General features: G+C 41.4%; 1 protein-coding gene across 1 annotated transcript in view; it reads right to left on the bottom strand.

The window, feature by feature from the left end:
• LOC139368732 (voltage-dependent L-type calcium channel subunit alpha-1D-like) overlaps window positions 1-17794 on the bottom strand; it is a 119241-nt gene that overhangs the window by 71196 nt on the left and 30251 nt on the right. The window lies entirely within an intron of this gene.

Raw genomic sequence — 17794 nt, forward strand, 5'->3', positions numbered from 1 at the left:
CAGATGTGAATAATAACAGTGTTTCCCTCAGATTTTCTTTCAGCAGCGGTGGAAGAATTAGCGAAGGTGGCGGTGTGGTGAGCGATTCGGGTCTTCCTGGGGTATTCCTGGGGCATACACCTATACATCTACATTATCATTAAACAACATATATATATTTGCAATGGCGGCCATAATTTACAATATAGGGGACACAGTGCATAAATAAAAACAACAAATACTCTTTAAAAGAAAGAAGTCTGATTGGTTCATTGTGCAGTAAGCAGGAAGTAATGCCTGAGCCAACAGGTTTAAACTGTACTGGGGAAAAGAGAGAGAACAGGTTTAAACTGTACTGGGGAAGAGAGAGAGAGAGAACAGGTTTAAACTGTACTGGGGAAGAGAGAGAGAGAGAGAACAGGTTTAAACTGTACTGGGGAAGAGAGAGAGAGAGAGAGAGAGAGAGAGAGAGAGAGAGAGAGAGAGAACAGGTTTAAACTGTACTGGGGAAAAGAGAGAGAACAGGTTTAAACTGTACTGGGGAAGAGAGAGATAGAGAACAGGTTTAAACTGTACTGGGGAAAAGAGAGAGAACAGGTTTAAACTGTACTGGGGAGAGAGAGAGAGAGAGAGAGAGAGAGAGAGAGAGAGAGAGAGAGAGAGAGAGAGAGAGAGAGAAAGAGCAGGTTTAAACTGTACTGGAGAAGAGAGCGAGAGAGAGAGAGAGAGAGAGAGAGAGAGAGAACAGGTTTAAACTGTACTGGGGAAGAGAAAGAGAGAGAGAGAGAGAGAGAGAGAGAGAGAGAGAGAGAGAGAGAGAGAGAGAGAGAGAGAGAGAAAGAGAACAGGTTTAAACTGTACTGGGGAAGAGAAAGAGAGAGAGAGAGAGAGAGAGAGAGAGAGAGAGAGAGAGAGAGAGAGAGAACAGGTTGTCAATCCAGATAGACAGATAAAAGGTTTGTGAAAACAACATTAATGTAATTTATACGATGATCGATGATGATGGTGCAGAGCCACACAGACAGATGATTGTCAGGTGACAGGACATGAGGTCTGGATTTGTGCTGCGGTAACAATATACTCAACAAAGCAGAATGGCTTGCACAAGACACCGGACAGAAATGACTGTCACACAACGTGGTGCACAAAATCTCAGATTCTGTGACTTTTCAACACTATCGTCATAGCAACGCATTTCTCCACCACCAAACCACCAAACTCAGTGAAATCATCTCAGAGCACAAAGTCAACATCAGGAAAATGCAATCTCCCGTTTGTTGCATAATTCAAATGTTACCGGGGTAACAGCATGAGTTTTACACTTACACAGTAATACTGTTCAGAGAGCATATCCCTTTATTCAAACCGTATGCTCTTATAATTCAACAGCAGATTTTAAAGAGACATAAAGCCAGCCAGGCAGCCTCTGCTTCTCTGCCTCAATGTTGATTCAGTACAGAACAGGACGTAATGCTACTGATATTCACAGAGCAATAAAAGACAGGCAGCCAGACAGCAGACATTTTCACACAGGGATTAGCTAATTCAGAGTAATATAGAGACAGAGCAAATGAACCTGTGAGGCTGATAGGATGACAACAATGTGGGTAAATAATCTATTCATACGATGAATGGCTAAATGGTTCTGCCCCTGAACAAGGCAGTTAACCCACTGATCCTAGGCCGTCATTGAAAATAAGAATGTGTTCTTGACTGACTGGCCTAGTTAAATAAAGGTTAAATAAATAAAATAAATAAATAATTGGATGGATGGCTAGAGGAAGCTGCTTCACAACCAAACAAGCATGCTTCACAGAGGAAAGAGGAATGACAAAGGACATGGAGAAGATGGACAACCAGCTACATAAGTGATATCCTCGTTCCCAAGAGAGAGCCGGCTTTATGGGTGAGATTACAGAAGTCTGGAAGAGACTAAACCTCAGCCACCACACATCCAGGACATAGGTTTTCAACAGACACACACAGTCGTCTCCAGTAGTCTTTGAAGTGGGCAGCTGATGCATCTCCAAGTGAAGACCTTGTGGGGTCAGAGATTGAGTCAGCGCTAGCTGCTTCACACTCATAAGAGCTCTGTCATTGTGCAGTCATTTGGATTGTAAACATCTCTCACCACACAACCATTGATCCAAAATATAGGTTAATTGTCAAATGTAATGAGAACATTGGTTTAATCACTTTTCAATTTAGTTGTTTTAACTACCAGTTAATCGAATAGCAAACAATGCAAGCTACGTGTTTCAAATCACCCTTAGAAGTGCTGAGAGTAATATGCTCCAGTCCTGTCGATTACAGTTTTCACATTGGGCAATACACTTACATTACATAAACAAAATATACAGAAAATCAATCCAATGTGAAATCAAAAGTGTGATCAATCATTCATGCAAAAAACTATTTCATTTTTCAGATATAATTGCAACATAGGTGTACTGTCTGTAATCAAATGTAAGAAATGTAATTAAACAAATTCAATTAATAACTTTTAGCACGCATTCATTTGCGTCAAGCCTGTCTTGAGCATTTATTTGGCCATAAATTCTCCCCCACATCACAGTGAATGTCCTCATTGTTCATGCACCGCGGGTAAAACCTTTTGGCATGGAGAATCCAAGCTTGACATTGGTCTGCATTGATGTTGTCAAATGCCTCATCCATGGCCAGAAGGAGGGTGGTACGCTCAAGAGGATGGTGATCGTACACCTTCCACCTCCATGCGGAAATAGATCCTCAATAGGGTTGAGGAAAGGAGTGTATGTGGGCAGGTATATGGTCACGAATCGGGAATGGGCCCAAAACCATGTCTGAACCACCTCTGCATGGTGGAACCTGGCATTGTCCCACACAATGACATAGGTGACCCCTTCACCTTGACAAGCCTGTTCAATTTCATTGAGAAACACAATAAGGTGTGCAGTGTTGTAGGATCCAAGTAATGGCTTACGTCCCACCACACCATCTTTAGAGAGAGCTGCAGACATGAAAATGCCCTCTGAAGGGCCCCTTGCCCACCTCTCTGAAGGGCCTCTTGCCCACCTCTCTGAAGGGCCCCTTGCCCACCTCTCTGAAGGGCCCCTTGCCCACCTCTCTGAAGGGCCCTTTGCCCACCTCTCTGAAGGGCCCCTTGCCCACCTCCCTTGCCCATGAGCTCTTTGACTTCTTCCTATCCCTTGCTGTCTATCCTGCATCATGTTGAAATTACAAGTGTTCACACACACCCTTTTATACGGTGACCAATTGTGGGTTACCACTATGTGAAATCGATTAGGAATAATGAGTAGTCCTTATGTATGGTTATCATGTATCATACATTACATTAAGATGTTTATACTTTACAAACACACATTTTACTTCTGTAGTTTACAATGTCCATATATAGTAGACAAACCAGTTTAAAATCTATATATAGTAGACAAACCAGTTTAAAATCTATATGTAGTAGACAAACCAGTTTAAAATCTATATATAGTAGACAAACCAGTTTAAAATCTATATGTAGTAGACAAACCAGTTTAAAATCTATATATAGTAGACAAACCAGTTTAAAATCTATATGTAGTAGACAAACCAGTTTAAAATCTATATATAGTAGACAAACCAGTTTAAAATCTATATGTAGTAGACAAACCAGTTTAAAATCTATATGTAGTAGACAAACCAGTTTAAAATCTATATATAGTAGACAAACCAGTTTAAAATCTATATATAGTAGACAAACCAGTTAAAATCTATATATAGTAGACAAGCCAGTTTAAAATCTATATATAGTAGACAAACCAGTTTAAAATCCATATATAGTAGACAAGCCAGTTTAAAATCTATATATAGTAGACAAGCCAGTTTAAAATCTATATATAGTAGACAAGCCAGTTTAAAATCCATATATAGCAGACAAACCAGTTTAAAATCCATATATAGTAGACAAACCAGTTTAAAATCTATAGGTTTACCAAACGGTTAAGTGATTAACCGTTAAGCGCAGTTGGATTAAGTGATGGTCAAATAGATTTAAACAAATGAGAAGAGAATCATATGAAAAGTATTGTGAGCATCGCATTGTGAGAGGCATTTACTTTATATGAAAGGTATTTCTAGTCAATTGAAAATTGAAAATGTGCTTAAAGTTTGAAGAAAAATGCCTTTTTGATGATCTGTTTTGAGTTTTGTACTAAGAGTTGTGAAATGTACTACATACGTATGAAAATAGTACCAGAGCGATTCAAAAAATATGTACCTGCTTGAATGTGTGTCCCCTGCCTCACCCCTGTCCCCTGTGTTTATTTTGGTCTGAAATGGCCCCTTTTGTGCTCTGTCAACAGCTGACAAAGCAGACCTGCCGACTACCTCTTTAATAATCACGTCTGAATGAAGGCACTTAGTAGAGCTCTGACGCTGTGGCAGCCACGTAGGCCAAATCCACCCGCCTGCTGCCTTTGTGGCCTTAAGTCACTGTGTGTGTGTGTGTGTGTGTGTGTGTGTGTGTGTGTGTGTGTGTGTGTGTGTGTGTGTGTGTGTGTGTGTGTGTGCGCGCGTGCGTGCACCTGCGTGCCTCCCACCTACAACCACCTGCTTTGTAACAGAACAGACATGGAAGGGGAAGGGCCTGAAGAGGAGATATTACAGGTGACAAAAGAGACAGAAGGTGTAATCAGTGGGAGGAGGGGAGCAGCATCTCTCACTAGAAAGCCATTGTGAACAGCCAGCCAACAGATGGAACATCAGTTAATATTACAGCTAAGATCTATGAAACATCAGTTAATAGTACAGCTAAGATCTATGAAACATCAGTTAATAGTACCGCTGAGATCTATGAAACATCAGTTAATAGTACCGCTGAGATCTATGAAACATCAGTTAATAGTACCGCTGAGATCTATGAAACATCAGTTAATAGTACCGCTGAGATCTATGAAACATCAGTTAATAGTACCGCTGAGATCTATGAAACATCAGTTAATAGTACCGCTGAGATCTATGAAACATCAGTTAATAGTACCGCTGAGATTTATAGAACATCAGTTAATAGTACCGCTGAGATCTATGAAACATCAGTTAATAGTACCGCTGAGATCTATGAAACATCAGTTAATAGTACCGCTGAGATCTATGAAACATCAGTTAATAGAACCGCTGAGATCTATGAAACATCAGTTAATAGTACAGCTGAGATCTATGAAACATCAGTTAATAGTACCGCTGAGATTTATAGAACATCAGTTAATAGTACCGCTGAGATCTATGAAACACCAGTTAATAGTACCGCTGAGATCTATGAAACATCAGTTAATAGTACCGCTGAGATCTATGAAACACCAGGTAATAGTACCGCTGAGATCTATGAAACATCAGTTAATAGTACCGCTGAGATCTATGAAACATCAGTTAATAGTACCGCTGAGATCTATGAAACATCAGTTAATAGTACCGCTGAGATCTATGAAACATCAGTTAATAGTACCGCTGAGATCTATGAAACACCAGTTAATAGTACCGCTGAGATCTATGAAACAACAGTTAATAGTACCGCTGAGATCTATGAAACATCAGTTTATAGTACCGCTGAGATCTATGAAACATCAGTTAATAGTACCGCTGAGATCTATGAAACATCAGTTAATAGTACCACTGAGATCTATGAAACATCAGTTAATAGTACCGCTGAGATTTATAGAACATCAGTTAATAGTACCGCTGAGATCTATGAAACACCAGTTAATAGTACCGCTGAGATCTATGAAACACCAGTTAATAGTACCGCTGAGATCTATGAAACACCAGTTAATAGTACCGCTGAGATCTATGAAACATCAGTTAATAGTACCGCTGAGATCTATGAAACATCAGTTAATAGTACCGCTGAGATCTATGAAACATCAGTTAATAGTACCGCTGAGATCTATGAAACATCAGTTAATAGTACCGCTGAGATCTATGAAACAGCAGTTAATAGTACCGCTGAGATCTATGAAACATCAGTTAATAGTACCGCTGAGATCTATGAAACATCAGTTAATAGTACCGCTGAGATCTATGAAACACCAGTTAATAGTACCGCTGAGATCTATGAAACATCAGTTAATAGTACCGCTGAGATCTATGAAACATCAGTTTATAGTACCGCTGAGATCTATGAAACACCAGTTAATAGTACCGCTGAGATCTATGAAACATCAGTTAATAGTACCGCTGAGATCTATGAAACACCAGTTAATAGTACCGCTGAGATCTATGAAACATCAGTTAATAGTACCGCTGAGATCTATGAAACACCAGTTTATAGTACCGCTGAGATCTATGAAACATCAGTTAATAGTACCGCTGAGATCTATGAAACATCAGTTAATAGTACCGCTGAGATCTATGAAACATCAGTTAATAGTACCGCTGAGATTTATAGAACATCAGTTAATAGTACCGCTGAGATCTATGAAACATCAGTTAATAGTACCGCTGAGATCTATGAAACATCAGTTAATAGTACCGCTGAGATTTATAGAACATCAGTTAATAGTACCGCTGAGATCTATGAAACATCAGTTAATAGTACCGCTGAGATCTATGAAACATCAGTTAATAGTACCGCTGAGATCTATGAAACATCAGTTAATAGTACCGCTGAGATCTATGAAACATCAGTTAATAGTACCGCTGAGATCTATGAAACACCAGTTAATAGTACCGCTGAGATCTATGAAACACCAGTTAATAGTACCGCTGAGATCTATGAAACATCAGTTAATAGTACCGCTGAGATCTATGAAACATCAGTTAATAGTACCGCTGAGATCTATGAAACATCAGTTAATAGTACCGCTGAGATCTATGAAACACCAGTTAATAGTACCGCTGAGATCTATGAAACATCAGTTAATAGTACCGCTGAGATCTATGAAACACCAGTTAATAGTACCGCTGAGATCTATGAAACACCAGTTAATAGTACCGCTGAGACCTATGAAACATCAGTTAATAGTACCGCTGAGATTTATAGAACATCAGTTAATAGTACCGCTGAGATCTATGAAACATCAGTTAATAGTACCGCTGAGATCTATGAAACATCAGTTAATAGTACCGCTGAGATCTATAGAACATCAGGTAATAGTACTGAGGAGAGAAGAGTGTGAAAACAGCTCCAGGATGAGAACAGCTCCAGTGTGAGAACAGCTCGAGGGTGAGAACAGCTCCAGGGTGAGAACAGCTCCAGTGTGAGAACAGCTCCAGGGTGAGAACAGCTCCAGTGTGAGAACAGCTCCAGGGTGAGAACAGCTCTATGGTGAGAACAGCTCCAGTGTGAGAACAGCTCCAGTGTGAGAACAGCTCCAGTGTGAGAACAGCTCTAGGGTGAGAACAGCTCCAGGGTGAGAACAGCTCTAGGGTGAGAACAGCTCTAGGGTGAGAACAGCTCTAGGGTGAGAACAGCTCTAGGGTGAGAACAGCTCCAGGGTGAGAACAGATCCAGGGTGAGAACAGATCCAGGGTGAGAACAGCTCGTGTGAGAACAGATCCAGGGTGAGAACAGATCCAGGGTGAGAACAGCTCCAGGGTGAGAACAGCTCCAGGGTGAGAACAGCTCGTGTGAGAACAGCTCCAGGGTGAGAACAGATCCAGGGTGAGAACAGCTCCAGTGTGAGAGCAGATCCAGTGTGAGAACAGATCCAGGGTGAGAACAGATCCAGTGTGAGAACAGATCCAGTGTGAGAACAGATCCAGTGTAAAAACAGCTCCAGTGTGAAAATATATCCAGTGTGAAAACAGCTCCAGTGTGAGAACAGATCCAGTGTGAAAACAGCTCCAGTGTGAAAATAGCTCCAGTGTGAAAACAGCTCTAGGGTGAGAACAATTCCAGGGTGAGAACAGCTCCAGTGTGAGAGAGCCAAGTGATGATGAGGGGGTGCCAAGAGGTTGAACTCTTCATCCGTTGGTAGAGGATGAGGTGTTTCCCCTAATGTAAAGCACTTTAAGCACATCATTCAGTAGAGTGGAATAGTATCCTAAAATACTTCCGAAACAGGTCCCTGGTAGCCACTGTGACTGGCCAAATCACAGGATGAGAGTGAGGCATGACCCAAACCACTGTCAAAGGATTGCTTCATTTTATTACATTTTTATTTAACCGTTATTTAACTAGGCAAGTCAGTTAAGAACAAATTCTTAATTACAATGACAGCCTAGGAACAGTGGGTTAACTGCCTTGTTCAGGGGCAGAACAATTTTTTTTACCTTGTCAGCTCGGGGATTCAATCTAGCAACCTTTCGGTTACTGGCCCAATGCTCTAACCACTAGGCTACCTGCTGCCCCGTTGACTTTGGACTACTAGACCATAAGTTTAAATCCCCACATTTGGTTCCAACCCTAAAGTGACGTTTTTGGATCCAGTCCACTAATCAACATCTTTGTGGTGCTTTTGAATGGTCTGACCGTCATCTGTCTTAATACATGGTAGACTACGTTCTCCTTATTAAGGAATATACTAAACTCACTGAGGGTTGGCATTATGGGTTTGCATAGAGAAGACTCTAAATGGACTTATGTTTCAGTTTTGTCCCACAACGTAAACATTATTTTATTGAGCACATACAGTTGAAGTCGGAAGTTTACATACACTCAATTAGCATTTGGTAGCATTGACTTTAAATTGTTTAACTTGGGGCAAATGTTTTGGGTAGCCTTCCACAAGCTTCCCACAATAAGTTGGGTGAATTTTGGCCCATTCCTCCTGACAGAGCTGGTGTAACTGAGTCAGGTTTGTAGGCCTCCTTGCTCGTACACACGTTTTCAGTTCTGCCCACAAATGTTCTATAGGATTGAGGTCAGGGCTTTGTGATGGCCACTCCAATACCTTGACTTTGTTGTCCTTAAGCCATTTTGCCACAACTTTTGAAGTATGCTTTGTGTCATTGTCCATTTGGAAGACCCATTTGCGACCAAGCTTTAACTGATGTCTTGAGATGTTGCTTCAATATCTCCACATAATATTCCTTCTCATGATGCCATCTATTTTGTGAAGCTCACCAGTCCCTCCCGCAGCAAAGCACCCCCACAACATGATGCTGCCACCCTGTGCTTCACGGTTGGGATGGTGAACTTTGGCTTGCAAGCCTCCCCCCTTTACTGTGGATATATTTTACTGTGGATATCTACATTGTATAATAATAGTGAAGACATCAAAACTATGAAATAACACATATGGAATCATGTTGCAACCAAAAAAGTGTTTAACAAAAATATATTTTATATTTGAGATTCTTCAAAGTAGCCACAATATGCCTTGATCAAAGCTTTGCACACTCTTGGCATTCTCTCAACCAGCTTCATGAGGTAGTCACCTGGAATGCTTTTCCAACAGTCTTTAAGGAGATCCACATATGCTGAGCACTTGTTGGCTGTTTTTCCTTCACTCTGTGGTCCAACTCATCCCAAACCATCTCAATTGGGTTGAGGTTGGATGATTGTGGAGGCCAGGTCATCTGATGCAGCACTCCATCACTCTCCTTGGTCAAATAGCCCGTACACAGCCTGGAGGTGTGTTTTGGGTCACTGTCCAGTTGAAAAACAAATGATAGTCCCACTAAGCACAAACCAGATGGGATGGCGTATCGCTGCAGAATGCACACCATCACGCCTCCATATGTGTTATTTCATAGTTTTGATGTCTTTACTAATTATTCTACAATGTAGATAATAGTGAAAATAAAGAAAAACCCTTGAATGAGTAGCTGTGTCTTGACGGGTAATGTATATATTTTTTTTTTAACTTGTTCATGAAACCTGGTGTTTGAGTTAGATTGAGTTAGATTAAATAGTGTCTGTAGTCTTGATCTGACAGAGTAGAGTCCTGAGGGTTGTACTCATGGGACATGGAAAAGAAACATAGAGCATGACTCTCTCAGTGAACTCTTTCTGAACCCAAACCCTACTTTTCTGAGGCATCTAAATGAACCAATCTAAATTGAATTGAGGACTCATATAAAACATCTAGTCCTTGCTACAACAAATGAATGATTGATACTGTAACCAATTTATTTACACCGCCAGGACAGTGTTCTTTATCTCTTTAGTCTTGTTTGTTATCAGTGTAGAGTGTTTGTCTTTTCACAGGGAAGGAGAGGGAGCTCTCCTAATGTACAGTCCATAGCCCAGTGACCAGTACAGGAGAACGTCACTCTCCTAATGTACAGCCAATACCCAGTGACCGATACAGGAGAACGTCACTCTCCTAATGTACAGCCAATACCCAGTGACCAGTACAGGAGAACGTCACTCTCCTAATGTACAGCCAATACCCAGTGACCAATACAGGAGAACGTCACTCTCCTAATGTACAGCCAATACCCAGTGACCAATACAGGAGAAGGTATCTCTCCATCAATAAATGGCTGTCACAAGTGTCATTTTTAAAGAGCAAGTGAGAGACTGAGGGAGAAAGTGCAAAATAAATATTTGTGTGAGAAAGAGAGATAAAGAGAGAAGAGATAGAAAAAAACGAATGTGAATAAGAGATGGAGGAGAAAGACTGGAGGAGAGACACTGGAGGAGAGACACTGGAGGAGAGAGAGCAGCTGTGTGAGACAGAGAGTGTGTTCCTCTCTTCACTGTAATCCTGTCACCCACTTCCCCTGGCCCCCAAGGCCTGAGCTGCTCAGATCACTCATCATAATCTAGCCATGTACACAGAACAATCTATCATCCCACCAAATAAACCAATAACTCAACATGGCAACATGGAGTTGACAGATTGATGCTTCGTAATAATAATAATAATAATAATAATGTGGTGGGTGCGTATATTTGTCCAATTTCACGCATGTACACGAGTGAATTAAAAATGTGTTTTTTGCATATCCCAAATCCAACCTCGGAGAGTTGGGTCATGGCCAGGGTCTCCCATTATCAACTTTGACCCTGGAGAAATTAGATCTAAGCGTCAAATTGCTCCTAAGGGCACAGACAGATGTTTCACCTTGTCGGCTCAGGAATTCGAACTGACAAACTTCCGGGTTACTTGCCCAACGCTCTAACTGCTAGGCTACCTGCTACCCTGTCTGTCTACTCAGGTGGACAGAGGTGGAGCCCCCTTCGATCCCAGGAATCAATCCAGAAAGTGAATTGAAATTCAACCTAAGAATGGATTGAATTGAAAACGGAATTGACCCAAATCCTGAGGTATCCTCTGTTAAACTGTGGGTGTGTGGGCTAGAGGCAGGCAAATGTCTGTGCAATCTTTTATTAATTTCTTTGTTGTTTCAGCCATATCTAGCCTGAAGGGATGAAGTAACTCCCATTAGTCTATGTTCATTTTAAGAAGCTGTGATGGCTGTGAATAGAGGCAAATCTGTTTATCAAGGCATTCACATGAGATGAAGCCAATCAATTAGACAGTCTTTATTTCAGACGTCTGCTGTCTCCCGCCACTGGCCTTCTTCTCTCCTCGGTGTTTGGGCTGAGACGCTAGCTAGCTACGCTCGTGTTAGCATTAGCCTGAGGTATAGACCATGAGTCAGCAAGGCTTAGCCACGGCTTCACAGGCTTAGAAGGACCACATACGCATGCCCACAAATGAATACACACACACTTACATGCAAGACACATCCACACACACACACACATACACACACGAGTGTGCATGCTCTGTAGGGGCATGGTGCTTAGTGAGATAGCATGAAAAAGGAGTGAGGACATTACTGATGGATTAGGCCTGACTCCATACAGAACACCACTGCTGCTGCTCACTGGCCCAAACAACCACTGCAAATGTACAGATCTAACCCAGTTCTGCCATTCATGTTGTATTCTCACTGTACAGAGTGATAGGGTCCGTAGAGAAAGCGGTAGAAGAGAGAAAGAGGAATAGAGAGGACGGAGCAGACAGAGCGAGAGAGAGCATGGGGGAGATCACACTGTGTACACCAACTACACAGGGGTGTGCCAGTCAAATTGATTCATGTTAATCGGACATAGAGAGATACTGTGTACAGTATAATCAGTTGTATGTGCTGTGCTGCTACGTCTGCTGTGCAGCCTACATGGCACCTATCGCTGGGGGGGACAGGTCACTGTGCTTTCTACTCAGTCAGTCTCTCTCTTTCCCTCCCTCTCTCGCTACTTTTCTGTGTGTTTCGGATCGATCGGTTGGCAGGGTTGGGTGGGCAGCCTCACGCAGGTCCTGCTAGATGGATCAGCTGGGAACAGCAGTGGAGTGGTTGGTGTACCAGAGAGGGTTCATGACATGCCACCCGAGCAGCTGACGCTGATCAGAGTGGACAGACTCAATGCCGTTTGGATGAACACAAACCACAACCCCCACCTTGGGTCACATGGTCCCTACCTCCCGAGTTCCTATCTTCCCAGCATGCACTCTGTGTGACCAGGGCTAGGTGTTGTCACAATGGCAGAGAGACGGTGTCACATGATGACAACATGACGTTAGTAGCAGACCCAGCAAAATGGGATAATGTTCATCCAACATTTACTGCTGTTCCCAGCAAACCAAAATTGGTTCTGTGAAAGTTCCCAGAACGTTCGTTAAGTTGCGGCAAATTGTCTCATAACACAAAAACTGTCCAGTCATGCTGATAATTACACAATGTTTGTATAAAACATTTGCCTGATGTTGCAAAAACATTCCCATAATACTTTTAGTCTGTTCTTTAAAGGTTATCCGAATGCTTCACTGGGTTGTGGGAACAGTCTGGTGGTGAACTGTCCAGTTGTGCAGATTATTATACAATGTTTATTTTAGGGTGCAAAAAATACTCACCTGATGTTACAAGAACGTTCGCAGAACACATTTTTCTGTTCTTTAAATGTTCCTAAAATATTTCTTTAGGTTTTGAGAACATTGTGGAGATATGACAAGAGATAGGTTCCCAAAACACAAAAACAGTCCAGTTGTGTTGACATTCAGATGTTTGTATCAGGGTGCACAAAACACCCTGAGTTATTTAAAAAATCCCCAGATCATGTAATTAGGTTGTGGGAACAGAGATAGGTTGTCAAAGCACAACATATGCTCAGTTGTGATGACATTCATACAATGTTTAAGTTAGGTTGCACAGGACATTCCCTTAATGTTGTAAGAATGTTGGCAGAACATCTAGTCTATGTTCTTTAAAGGTTCACAGAATATTGAATTAAGTTATGAGAGTTGTCTGGGATGTTGCAAGCGTATTCTTGTGATATTCACATATTGTACTTAAGAGGTTGCAGAGAACATTCCCACAATGTTGTACAATGTTCCACAATTTCCAAATAAGTCAGTTTATATGAACATTCATCCAGATGTACGATCTTAATTTGATCACTATTTTTGTTGCTGAGAACTTTCCTGCACAGTAGGAAATGCAAACTTGTTGTGTAATCTTCCTCTCTAGGTTTCTTCCTAGGTTTTGGCCTTTCTAGGGAGTTTTTCTTAGCCACCGTGCTTCTACACCTGCATTGCTTGCTGTTTGGGGTTTTAGGCTGGGTTTTTGTACAGCACTTTGAGCTGATGTACGAAGGGCTATATAAATAAATTTGATTTGATTTGATTTGATTTGATTTGATTTGATCGAGGTTTAAAAAGGCAAACTGACTCAAATGAAGATCCTACATCTGTCACATATTTATTTTAGGTGTAACATAATGTTCCATTGATGTTCACACAATATACATTTGACCTTGTCTTGGAGGTCCTCAGAACATTTCAAGAACTTTCTCAGCAAGCAAATGTCTAGTTCCTTAAAGCATAAGAGTTCATTAAAGGTTGTCAGAACATTTCATTCGGTTGTGGAAACAGTGTGGGTACATTACAAGAGATGCAGTGCCTTCAGAAAGTATTCACACTCCTTTTTCCACATACACAAAATTCGCTGTAATGTCAAAGTGGAAAGATAATGTAACTTTTTTTGAATGGAAAATAAATCACTAATATATTTTGATTAGATAGTTATTCAACCCTATGAGTTAGAATCACCTTTGGCAGCGATAACAGCTGAGAGTCATTCTGGGTAAATCTCTAAGAGCTTTGCAAACCTGGATAGTACAATATTTTCCTATTATTCTTAAAAAAAATATTCAAGCTCTGTCAAGTTGGATGTTGATCAGCAATTTTCAAGTCTTGCCATCGATGTTTAAGCCAATTTAAGTCAAAACTGTATCTAGGCCACTCTGGAACATTCAATGTCTTGATAAGTACACTACATGACCAAAGGTATGTGGACACCTGTGGCCTCAACTCTTCTGGGAAGGCTTCCACTAGATGTTGCAACATTCCTGCGGGGACTTGCTTCAATTCATCCACAAGAGCATTAGTGAGTTTGGGCACTGATGTTGGGCAATTAGGCCTGGCTCGCAGTCAGCGTTCCAATTAATCATTGCCATACTGAAACAGGAAAGGGACTTCCCCATACTGTTGCCGCAAAGTTGGAAGCACAGAATCATCACCTAGAATGCCATTGTATACTTTAGCATTAAGATTTCCCTTTAATGGAACTAAGGGGCCTAGCTCGAACCATGTAAAACAGCCCAGACCATTATTCATCCTCCACCAAACTTTACAGTTGGCACTATGCATTGGGACAGGTAGTGTTCTCCTGGCATCCGCCAAACCCAGCTTTGTCCGTTGGACAGAGAACACGTTTCCACTGCTCCAGAGTCCAATGGCGCCAAGCTTTACACCACTCAAGCCGACGCTTGGCTTTGCGCATGGTGATCTTACGCTTGTGTGCGACTGCTCTGCCATGGAAACCCCTTTCATGAAGCTCCTGACGAACAGTTATTATGCTGACGTTGGTTTCAGAGGCAGTTTGGAACTCGGTAGTGAGTGTTGCAACCGAGGACAGACGATTTTTACACACTACGCGCTTCAGCACTTGATGGTCCCATTCTGGGAGCTTTTGTGACCTACCACTTCGTGGCTGAGCTGATGTGGCTCTTAGACGTTTCCACTTCACAATAATAGCACTTACAGTTAACCAGGGCAGCTCTAGCAGGGCAGAAATTGGATGAACTGACTTGTAGGAAAGCTAGCATCCTATGACGGTGCCACGTTGAAAGTCCCTGAGCTCTTCAGTAAGGCCATTCTACTGCCAATGTTTGTCTATGGATATTGCATAGCTGTGTGCTCAATTTTATACACTTCAGCAACTGGTGTGGCTGAAATAGCCTAATTGTCTAATTTGAAGGAGTGTCCACATGCTTGTGTGTATATAGTGTAACTCCAGTGTATATTTGGCCCTTCATTCTAAGCTGTGCATAGCTCTATTCTTTTCCTTTTATAAAAAAAAACTCCCTAGACCTTGCCGATGACAAGCATACCCAAAAACATGATGCAACCACCATGCTTGAAAATATGAAGAGTGGCACGGTGATGTGTTCAGTGGCGACCCATCATTCAGGGCTTGTGGGGCAGAGCCCCACCTGTTTCAAGACCCACATTACTAGCAAAATAAATAAATAAATAATATATATATATATATATATATATATAAATAAATGTTTTTGGGCTTACCTGTTTTGCATGTTATTTTGGCATTAATATGTGTCACATGTCAGTTTGCAAACAACGTAAAGAAATATATATATCATTGAGTTAATAAAGCCACAACAAACATGGTCCCTTTTTTCTTGAGTGAGGCAGCTCTAAAATGCAGGTGTTTCAGCCTAGCTCAGTGCATTCTGTGGTGGGGCGAGCCAGCAGAAAATAGGAGCATGGCGCCGTGATTGGCTCAGTGTTCTGTCACTCATGGGGACACTGTGTCATTGCCAAGTTTAAGTCCTTAGTAAGGGTAGACATCCAAAATTTCAGCCCTTGAGTCCTGCCATAGAGTTATATTACAAGTGCCCTTCCAAGAAGGCTCAATGTCATTGGCCACAGATAAAATGAAGTCAAATCACATTATATGTACAGTAGCTTGATTGGACTGATCATGTCAACATCTTACTTTCAAAGTCTTAGCTAGCAGTCATCATCATGAATCAAGCCAATAATTTTTAATCCTTGTCATATGAAGAGAAATAATGAAGAGAAATTATAGATAAAAATGTATCGGTGCTCATCGGCCATGAAGATTACACAACAAGTTGGAAATCGCAAATTCAACAATGAGTGGTTTGTAAGGAATCCGTGGCTAACTGCAAGCATTGCAAAGAAACCACTAACATTAGCCTGCTACTCAATGAAGTGAAAAATCCAGAGAATGCCAGACTTGATGACATGCTAAAATCGCAAGTGGATGTGTTGTGTTGGATTTGCCGCAAACATAATGCTTTGTATTGCAGTATTACTTGTCACATCCTGACCTTAGTTCCTTTTTTATGTCTCTGTTTTAGTGTGGTCGGGCGTGAGTTGGGGTGGGCATTCTATGTTTTTTGTTCTAGGTTTTGTATTTCTATGTTTGGTCTGGTATGGTCCCCAATCAGAAGAAGCTGTCGATCGTTGTCTCTGATTGAGAACCATACTTAGTGGGAAAACAGGCTACCTATGTTTTGTGGGTAGTTGTTTTCTATGTTTACCATACAGAACTGTTTCGTGTCGTTCACGGTCTTCGTTGTTTTTGGTCATTTAGTGTTCTGTTTATTTTATTAAACATCATGAACACTTACCACGCTGCACCTTGGTCCCCATCTTCTTCCACCAAAGACAGCCGTTACATTACTTTGTTGCAAACAGGATGTATGATTTTGAATATTTGTATTCTGTACATTTAGGTTAGTATTGTGGAGTAACTACAATGTTGTTCATCCATCCTGTTTTCTCCTATTAGAGCCATGGTGAAATCTCTGAGCAGCTTCCTTACTCTGTCAACTGAGTTAGGAAGGACTCCTGTATCTTTGTAGTGACTGGGTGTACTGATACACCAGATCATTCTGAGGCATGGGAATTTATTATGTTCATTGTAGCTTTTGGTCTGATACCTGCCAGGGGGAGAATTAATAGTTTTCTTTCAGATAGCCTGTAATGTCTCTTCCACATAACCTGAAATCTCTGTTAACTCAAATATTTCACTATTTTGTTATCAACCTACGAATTAAGCATATGGCCATTAACTGACAAAGGACACCAAGGAAGGTCTTATTTTCTCCTTGGCATTATCTAGAAAAACCTGGAAGAAACTAAGTTGTTTTCAGTTCCACATTACGCCAATAGAGATAATTCATCACATCAATTTAACAGATTAATTTGGTGAAATTGTACTACCGTGGCAATCACAGTAGCGTTGATACATAGCAAGCTATATACCTCAGTGGTTGATAGTTGATTACTTTGCTTCACCACAAATTAATATCTAATTTATTTGCATTTACTTTCCACTCCAGGATTGGTCCGTCGGAGAGGCTACTGTTGACTCAGAGATGGTGGGTTGTGGTCACAAGCTCTTGACTGCAGAAGGAACGTTGGGGCTAGATGTGCTCACGTAGCTAGCGTATCAGGTGATGCACGAAATGGCAGCTAGCTCAATACATGTGTTTATCAAAATAACATATTTGAACAATGTCAAATGAACTGTAGTGGAGATGTGGGTGAGAGGAGGGAGATCCGCACGAGCGCAGTGGAGCAGCCACAAGCTCATCCATCTACACAGTGTTCACAACTAGCTACCTAACAGGCTGGCGGCTAAATCTTTACGCTAACTCATAAAGATTGAATTCTACAACACCAGAGCATGCATGGACCAACTGGCAAGTGTCTTCCTTGACATTTTCAACCTCTCTCTGACCGAGTCTGAAATAACTACATGTTTCAAGCAGACCACCATTGTCCCTGTGCCCAAGAAAGAGAAGGTAACCTGCCTAAATGACTACCGACCCCTGGCA

Source organism: Oncorhynchus clarkii, chromosome 16 (genome assembly GCF_045791955.1).
Source record: "Oncorhynchus clarkii lewisi isolate Uvic-CL-2024 chromosome 16, UVic_Ocla_1.0, whole genome shotgun sequence".
In the NCBI taxonomy this organism is placed as follows: domain Eukaryota; kingdom Metazoa; phylum Chordata; class Actinopteri; order Salmoniformes; family Salmonidae; genus Oncorhynchus; species Oncorhynchus clarkii.